General features: G+C 46.3%; 1 long non-coding RNA gene across 1 annotated transcript; it reads left to right on the top strand.

The window, feature by feature from the left end:
- The first annotated feature begins 3,386 nt into the window (after positions 1-3,386).
- Positions 3,387-5,306, top strand: LOC123102143 (uncharacterized). Its single transcript, XR_006448775.1, has 2 exons — positions 3,387-4,523; positions 4,601-5,306. It is a non-coding gene; the product is annotated as an uncharacterized lncRNA (long non-coding RNA).
- Positions 5,307-6,754: the final 1,448 nt, after the last annotated feature.

Here is a 6,754-nt window from a genome sequence, read left to right as displayed (position 1 = left end):
TGTCAGTTGGTGCAGTTCTAAACAAAGCGTCGTGGCGGGATCTACATGTGAAGCGGAGTACATAGCTGCTTCGGAAGCAGCAAACGAAGGAGTCTGGATGAAGGAGTTCATATCCGATCTAGGTGTCATACCTAGTGCATCGGGTCCAATGAAAATCTTTTGTGACAATACTGGTGCAATTGCCTTGGCAAAGGAATCCAGATTTCACAAGAGAACCAAACACATCAAGAGACGCTTCAATTCCATCCGGGATCTAGTCCAGGTGGGAGACATAGAGATTTGCAAGATACATACGGAGCTGAATGTAGCAGACCCGTTGACTAAGCCTCTTCCACGAGCAAAACATGATCAGCACCAAAGCTCCATGGGTGTTAGAATCATTACTGTGTAATCTAGATTATTGACTCTAGTGCAAGTGGGAGACTGAAGGAAATATGCCCTAGAGGCAATAATAAAGTTATTATTTATTTCCTTATATCATGATAAAAGTTTATTATTCATGCTAGAATTGTATTAACCGGAAACATAATACATGTGTGAATACATAGACAAACAGAGTGTCACTAGTATGCCTCTACTTGACTAGCTCGTTAATCAAAGATGGTTATGTTTCCTAACCATGGACAAAGAGTTGTCATTTGATTAACGGGATCACATCATTAGTTGAATGATCTGATTGACATGATCCATTCCATTAGCTTAGCATCCGATCGTTTAGTATGTTGCTATTGCTTTCTTCATGACTTATACATGTTCCTATGACTATGAGATTATGTAACTCCCGTGTGCCGGAGGAACACTTTGTGTGCTACCAAACGTCACAACGTAACTGGGTGATTATAAAGGTGCTCTACAGGTGTCTCCAAAGGTACATGTTGGGTTGACGTATTTCGAGATTAGGATTTGTCACTCCGATCGTCGGAGAGGTATCTCTGGGCCCTCTCGGTAATGCACATCACTTAAGCCTTGCAAGCATTGCAACTAATGAGTTAGTTGCGGGATGATGTATTACGGAACGAGTAAAGAGACTTGCCGGTAACGAGATTGAACTAGGTATTGGATACCGACGATCGAATCTCGGGCAAGTAACATACCGATGACAAAGGGAACAACGTATGTTGTTATGCGGTCTGACCGATAAAAGATCTTCGTAGAATATGTAGGAACCAATATGGGCATCCAGGTCCCGCTATTGGTTATTGACCGGAGACGTGTCTCGGTCATGTCTACATTGTTCTCGAACCCGTAGGGTCCGCACGCTTAAGGTTTCGATGACAGTTATATTATGAGTTTATACGTTTTGATGTACCGAAGGTTGTTCGGAGTCCCGGATGAGATCACGGACATGACGAGGAGTCTCAAAATGGCCGAGACATAAAGATTGATATATTGGAAGCCTATGTTTGGATATCGAAAGTGTTCCGGGTGAAATCGGGATTTTTCCGGAGTACCGGGAGGTTACCAGAACCCCCCGGAAGATATACGGGCCTTAGTGGGCCTTAGTAGAAAAGAGAAGAGCCAACCAGAGATGGGCCGCGCGCCCCTCCCCTCCCTTGGTCCGAATAGGACAAGGAGAGGGGGCCGGCCCCCCTTCCTCTTTTCCCCCTCCGCGAATCCTATTCCAACTAGGAAAGGGGGGGAATCCTACTCCCGGAGGGAGTATGACTCCTCCTGGCGCGCCACCTTTAGGCCGGCCGCACCCCCCCTTTGAACCTTTATATACGGAGGCAGGGGCACCCCCTAGAGACACAAGTTGATCCACGTGATCATATTCTTAGCCGTGTGCGGCGCCCCCTTCCACAATAGTCCTCGATAATATTGTAGCGGTGCTTAGGCGAAGCCCAGCGACAGTAGTACATCAAGATCGTCACCACGCCGTCGTGCTGACGGAACTCTTCCCCGACACTTTGCTGGATCGGAGTCCAGGGATCATCATCGAGCTGAACGTGTGCTAGAACTCGGAGGTGCCGTAGTTTCGGTACTTGATCGGTCGGACCGTGGAGACGTACGACTACATCAACCAAACGCTTCCGTTGTCGATCTACAAGGGTACGTAGATCACACTCTCCCCTCTCGTTGCTATGCATCACCATGATCTTGCGTGTGCGTAGGAATTTTTTTGAAATTAGTACGGTCCCCAACACGCCCTTCCCCTGTCCCGCGCCCCTGCGCCCCTGCCCTGCCCCGCAGGCGCCGGCCCCTCCGCTGTGCCCCCTCCGCCCCTGCGTGCGCTGTGATATATTAGATTTTTAGATGTTTTTAGATATTTTTTAGATGTTTTTAGATGTTTTTACATGTTTTTTAGATTATTTTAATTTATGTTTAGTTTAGTTTTAAGATTAGGAAAATTTCAGATGTGTAGTTATATTTATTTAGATGTGGAGTTAATTTAGATGTTGTAATTTGTTCGTAAAAATTGTGCACTTTTGTATAAAAACTTTATTTTTTTCATATGTACGAAAATGTAGAATGAAAACGAAAACTCCTATAAAAACCTGAGTTGGTGGTGATGGTGTGTCTGCCATCCAACCATTTCGGCCGTCCGATCTACATCTAACGCATACGAATCAGTTGCGACATTTTTTACAAAAGGGCCCCTGCCACTCCAGTCTCTCCCAATCTGGAACCCCATCGTGGCTTCGTCTCTCCCGATCTGGAACCCTCTCGTGGCTTCCTCTCTCCCCATCCCCTCCACCTTGCCATCGCTGCCGCCACCGACACCGTCAGGCTACTCGACGTCGTCGTCGTCGCCGCCACCGACGCCGTCAGGCTGCTCAACGTCGCTGCCGCCGCTGGCGCCCTCTGCCCCGACAACGGCGTCGACCCTCACGCCCCTGCCGGCCTCGACGCGCCGCCCACCGTGCCCTGCCGTCCCCTGTGAGCGCCAGCCTGCTCCTGCACCCCTCCCCTGTCCCGCGCCCCTGCCCTGCCCCGCAGGCGCCGGCCCCTCCGCCGTGCCCCTTCCGCCCCTGCATGCGCTGTGATATATTAGATTTTTAGATGTTTTTAGATATTTTTAGATGTTTTTAGATGTTTTTACATGTTTTTTAGATTATTTTAATTTATGTTTAGTTTAGTTTTAAGATTAGGAAAATTTCAGATGTGTAGTTATATTTATTTAGATGTGTAGTTAATTTAGATATTGTAATTTGTTCGTAAAAATTGTGCACTTTTGTATAAAAACTTTATTTTTTTCATATGTACGAAAATGTAGAATGAAAACGAAAACTCCTATAAAAACCTGAGTTGGTGGTGATGGTGTGTCTGCCATCCAACCATTTCGACCGTCCGATCTACATCTAACGCATACGAATCAGTTGCAACATTTTTTTACAAAAAGGCCCCTGCCACTCCAGTCTCTCCCAATCTGGAACCCCATCGTGGCTTCGTCTCTCCCGATCTGGAACCCTCTCGTGGCTTCCTCTCTCCCCATCCCCTCCGGCCAGCCATGGAACCCCGGTCTGCCGCGGTGGTCGGCGCCGGCGTAGTCTGCCCAGGTGACTCGCATGTCTCCTCTCTGCCTCTGCAGCGCCCCCCCCCCCCCCCCCCCCCCCCCCCCCCAAATCTGGGCCATCCCGTCTCCTTTCAGCATTGTAAAAGGAGCACGAGGTCAAAGGGGGGCAAGCGCTGAGCGGCTGGAAGCTGATGCCTGACGGGACACCATGCACTAGGGACAATCTCTGCTCGTTTTCCACCAGGTGCTACCTCAAACTAACGCCTACTCTGAGCCCGCATTCGCTAGCTACAGCCGTGGCCAACCATTGCCCACAATGGCTTAGGCTGATGCCTGATGGGACACCATGCTTAGACGAGGAGTGCACGCCGTGGAAGTAATCTGTTCTACGGTTCCACCCTGAACGGCAGCGGGCTTCCGAGATATTCGCCTATCGAGGTAAATATTGTTCTGCTTCTTCGATGTTACTTGATGCATGCTAGGTGCTTGACAAAATGACAGAGTGTGTATATCGTCATACACGTATTTAGTATTAGCCATTCAGTTGGTAGATGCAGCTTCTTGGAACTGTTGAAAATTGGCCTCCGGTGAAGAATAACAGTGCGCTGAATGTCTCAACTATGTATCAGGTACCACACATGTTTTGTCTGTCCATTTCTATGCCATTATTTTTCTTCTGGCTTTGGTTGCTTTGTTAGTGAATGCGCGGTGAGGGGTTTACTCTTAGAACTTCTAAATTTTAGTTCAAATCATGACCTGAAGTTTGGACATTTCACAAACTTATTTTTAGTTTGCATCCAATGATTCTGAATATGAAGTTTCTGAACCTAATTAAGTGTTTGCATCTTAAAATACACCCACCTTAGTTTTTAAATTGCAGCAAAAAAATTATAAAATACATGTTGCACATTGAGTGTTGGAAATTAAAGTGAAGGTATTGACTTACATTTTAAATACTTGACATACTTTCCATGAACTTGCATTGACTTTATAGATTCTAATTTTTGTTATTAACTTGGAAAGTCTTATTACTTCAGGTCTTGAATCCCTACATGGTGATCCTATCCTGGTAAACAAGTACTTAAGAACAATTTTTGGCCAATGTTAACTTTTTTTGGCTCATGGTTCAACATGTTTCCAAATCAGATATGGAAGACAAGTACTCCAGCCGCTGATGAAAGTGGCCCAGAAGCACACATAATGAGGGACGTGGTTTTGATTTATAGAGCATTTGAGGATCAAATGAGATGAAGATTCAGTTCTCTAATTTCTGTTTTGGTTCAATTTTTTCATCATTTCTACTCAAGGTGGCGAAGGGTTTCCTTGTGATCAGCGCGGCACCAATCTTCTGGGTGTTATGGAAGACCAAGAATAAATCCTGCTTTAAATGTGTTCGTCCTGGAGATCCAACCACTGTAGTTTTTTTATGTTTGTCAGTTCTTAGCATCTTGGGCAACCTTTGCAGAAAGGGGCTCTTTAAGGACTGTTGCGACAGCGATCCGGTAAGCTGGAACCAATAAACTGTCGTCCTCCTTTTTGTGCCCTCCTGTGTTAGCCTATTTGGGATTCTATGTCCAATTTCTTTTTTCTCTGTATGAGAGTTGGCTGTAGTTCGTCAATTACTGGTCGACGATGCTGATGCTCATGTTACAAGGATATGATGTAAGGAGTAGTTGTTTATGCTTTTGTGTTCTGTTTGGGTGGCTTATACCTGGCTCGTACACTGGTGTGTGTGCATGTGTATACTGGAATGATTTCAGCAACGATATTGGGCATGTAAGCTACTTTTCTTGGAAAAAAAGTGCAGCTACATGGCAAACATGACAGATGTGAAGATTTTACTGAAGAGAAAGTTGTGCAAATTCTTATTTTGGGGGAAATTTCACTCAAATGCGTGTAAGCTTGGGAACAAAATTGAATATCCGAAGAAAGATATCGATATTTATTACACAAAGGATGACCCGACACAGGTCAATTTGAGCACACTACATAGTAAAATAAACTATTTTTTGATGTTCCGTGCAACGCACGGGCATCTTACTAGTATAAGAAAAAACAAAGGAAAAAATGAAGAAAACCGCCCGACCCGTCCACCACCGCATTTTCATAAAGTGTTTCCACCGAGTCCACGTCGCACCGATCAAGCACCCGCGGCGAAGCAAGTCTTTTTTTAAGGTAGTTCTTTGTTAAAGTGAGGGGGGGGGGGGGCGTCGGACATTACATGAGGCGGGGGAGGGGGGTGTCGGAAAAAATAAGAAGAGGAAGAAGAAGAAAAAAAGAGGAGAAGAAGAAGGAATAGAGGAGTACAAGAGTACTCCTCTATTCCTTCTTCTTCTCCTCTTCTTTTTTCTTCTTCTTTTTTATCGGGAATGAAGGTGTCGAGGATCGCCGAGCGGTCGAGGGTTGGAAACTAGGGCAGAGGGTCGAGGGGTTTTGTTGAATCCTTTGACACTAGCTAGACAAATGTGAAGCGTTGCCGAGGCCACCCCAAACCCGGGAGAAGCTAGGTCTACGTTTGCCACTAATATATCCACCTGCTTCTTGTTTAGAAAAGTGTATATATGTATGTATGTTCTCTGTGTATATATGTTCATATATGCAAAAGTTAGATTTCGAGAAAAGTGAGCACCCCCTCTCGACCGTGATAACTTATACCACGGGAGCACCCCCTGGCCCTCTCGCTCGACCAAAACTCTCGAGGACACCCAAACCCTAGAAAAAAATGATCGATGTCGGTCTCCTACCCCCTCCCGCCGCGCCCCTACCCGACAAACTCTCTCGAGGGCCCAAATTTACCAAGTTAAAAGAGCATTGTCGTCGAGGCCACCCCAAACCCTTGAAGCATTGTCGAGGCCACCCCAAACCCTTGAAGCGTTGCCGAGGCCACCCCAAACCCTAGAGAAGCAGCGTCGAGGCCACTAATATGATTCCTTATTGTGATTAGCTAGCTAGTTCTACGTTTGCCACTAATATATCCATCTGTCATGTTTGAATAATAATTTCCATGTTGTAAATATTTGCAGAAACTATGGAGCACCCCCCAGACGAAGCAACAGAAGCGGTGTTGGGGACATAATCGCACAAGGAAGTGATGTCGTCTTGTCGTTTCTCAATGACACCGATGGTCTGGAAGGACAGGGTGAAGAAGCAGGCTATGATTATGATGGCTCCGGTGACCCAATGCCGGTGCAAGAAGGAGACCGTGATGACGGCTCCGGTGACCCAATGCCGGTGCAAGAAGGAGACCGTGATGACGGCTCCGGTAACCCAATGCCGGTGCAAGAAGGAGACCGTGATGAT

This window comes from Triticum aestivum, chromosome 5A, assembly GCF_018294505.1.
Source record: "Triticum aestivum cultivar Chinese Spring chromosome 5A, IWGSC CS RefSeq v2.1, whole genome shotgun sequence".
Lineage (NCBI taxonomy): Eukaryota > Viridiplantae > Streptophyta > Magnoliopsida > Poales > Poaceae > Triticum > Triticum aestivum.
The sequence above is the reverse complement of the archived record's forward strand: the minus strand, read 5'-3'. Positions and strand labels throughout refer to the sequence as shown.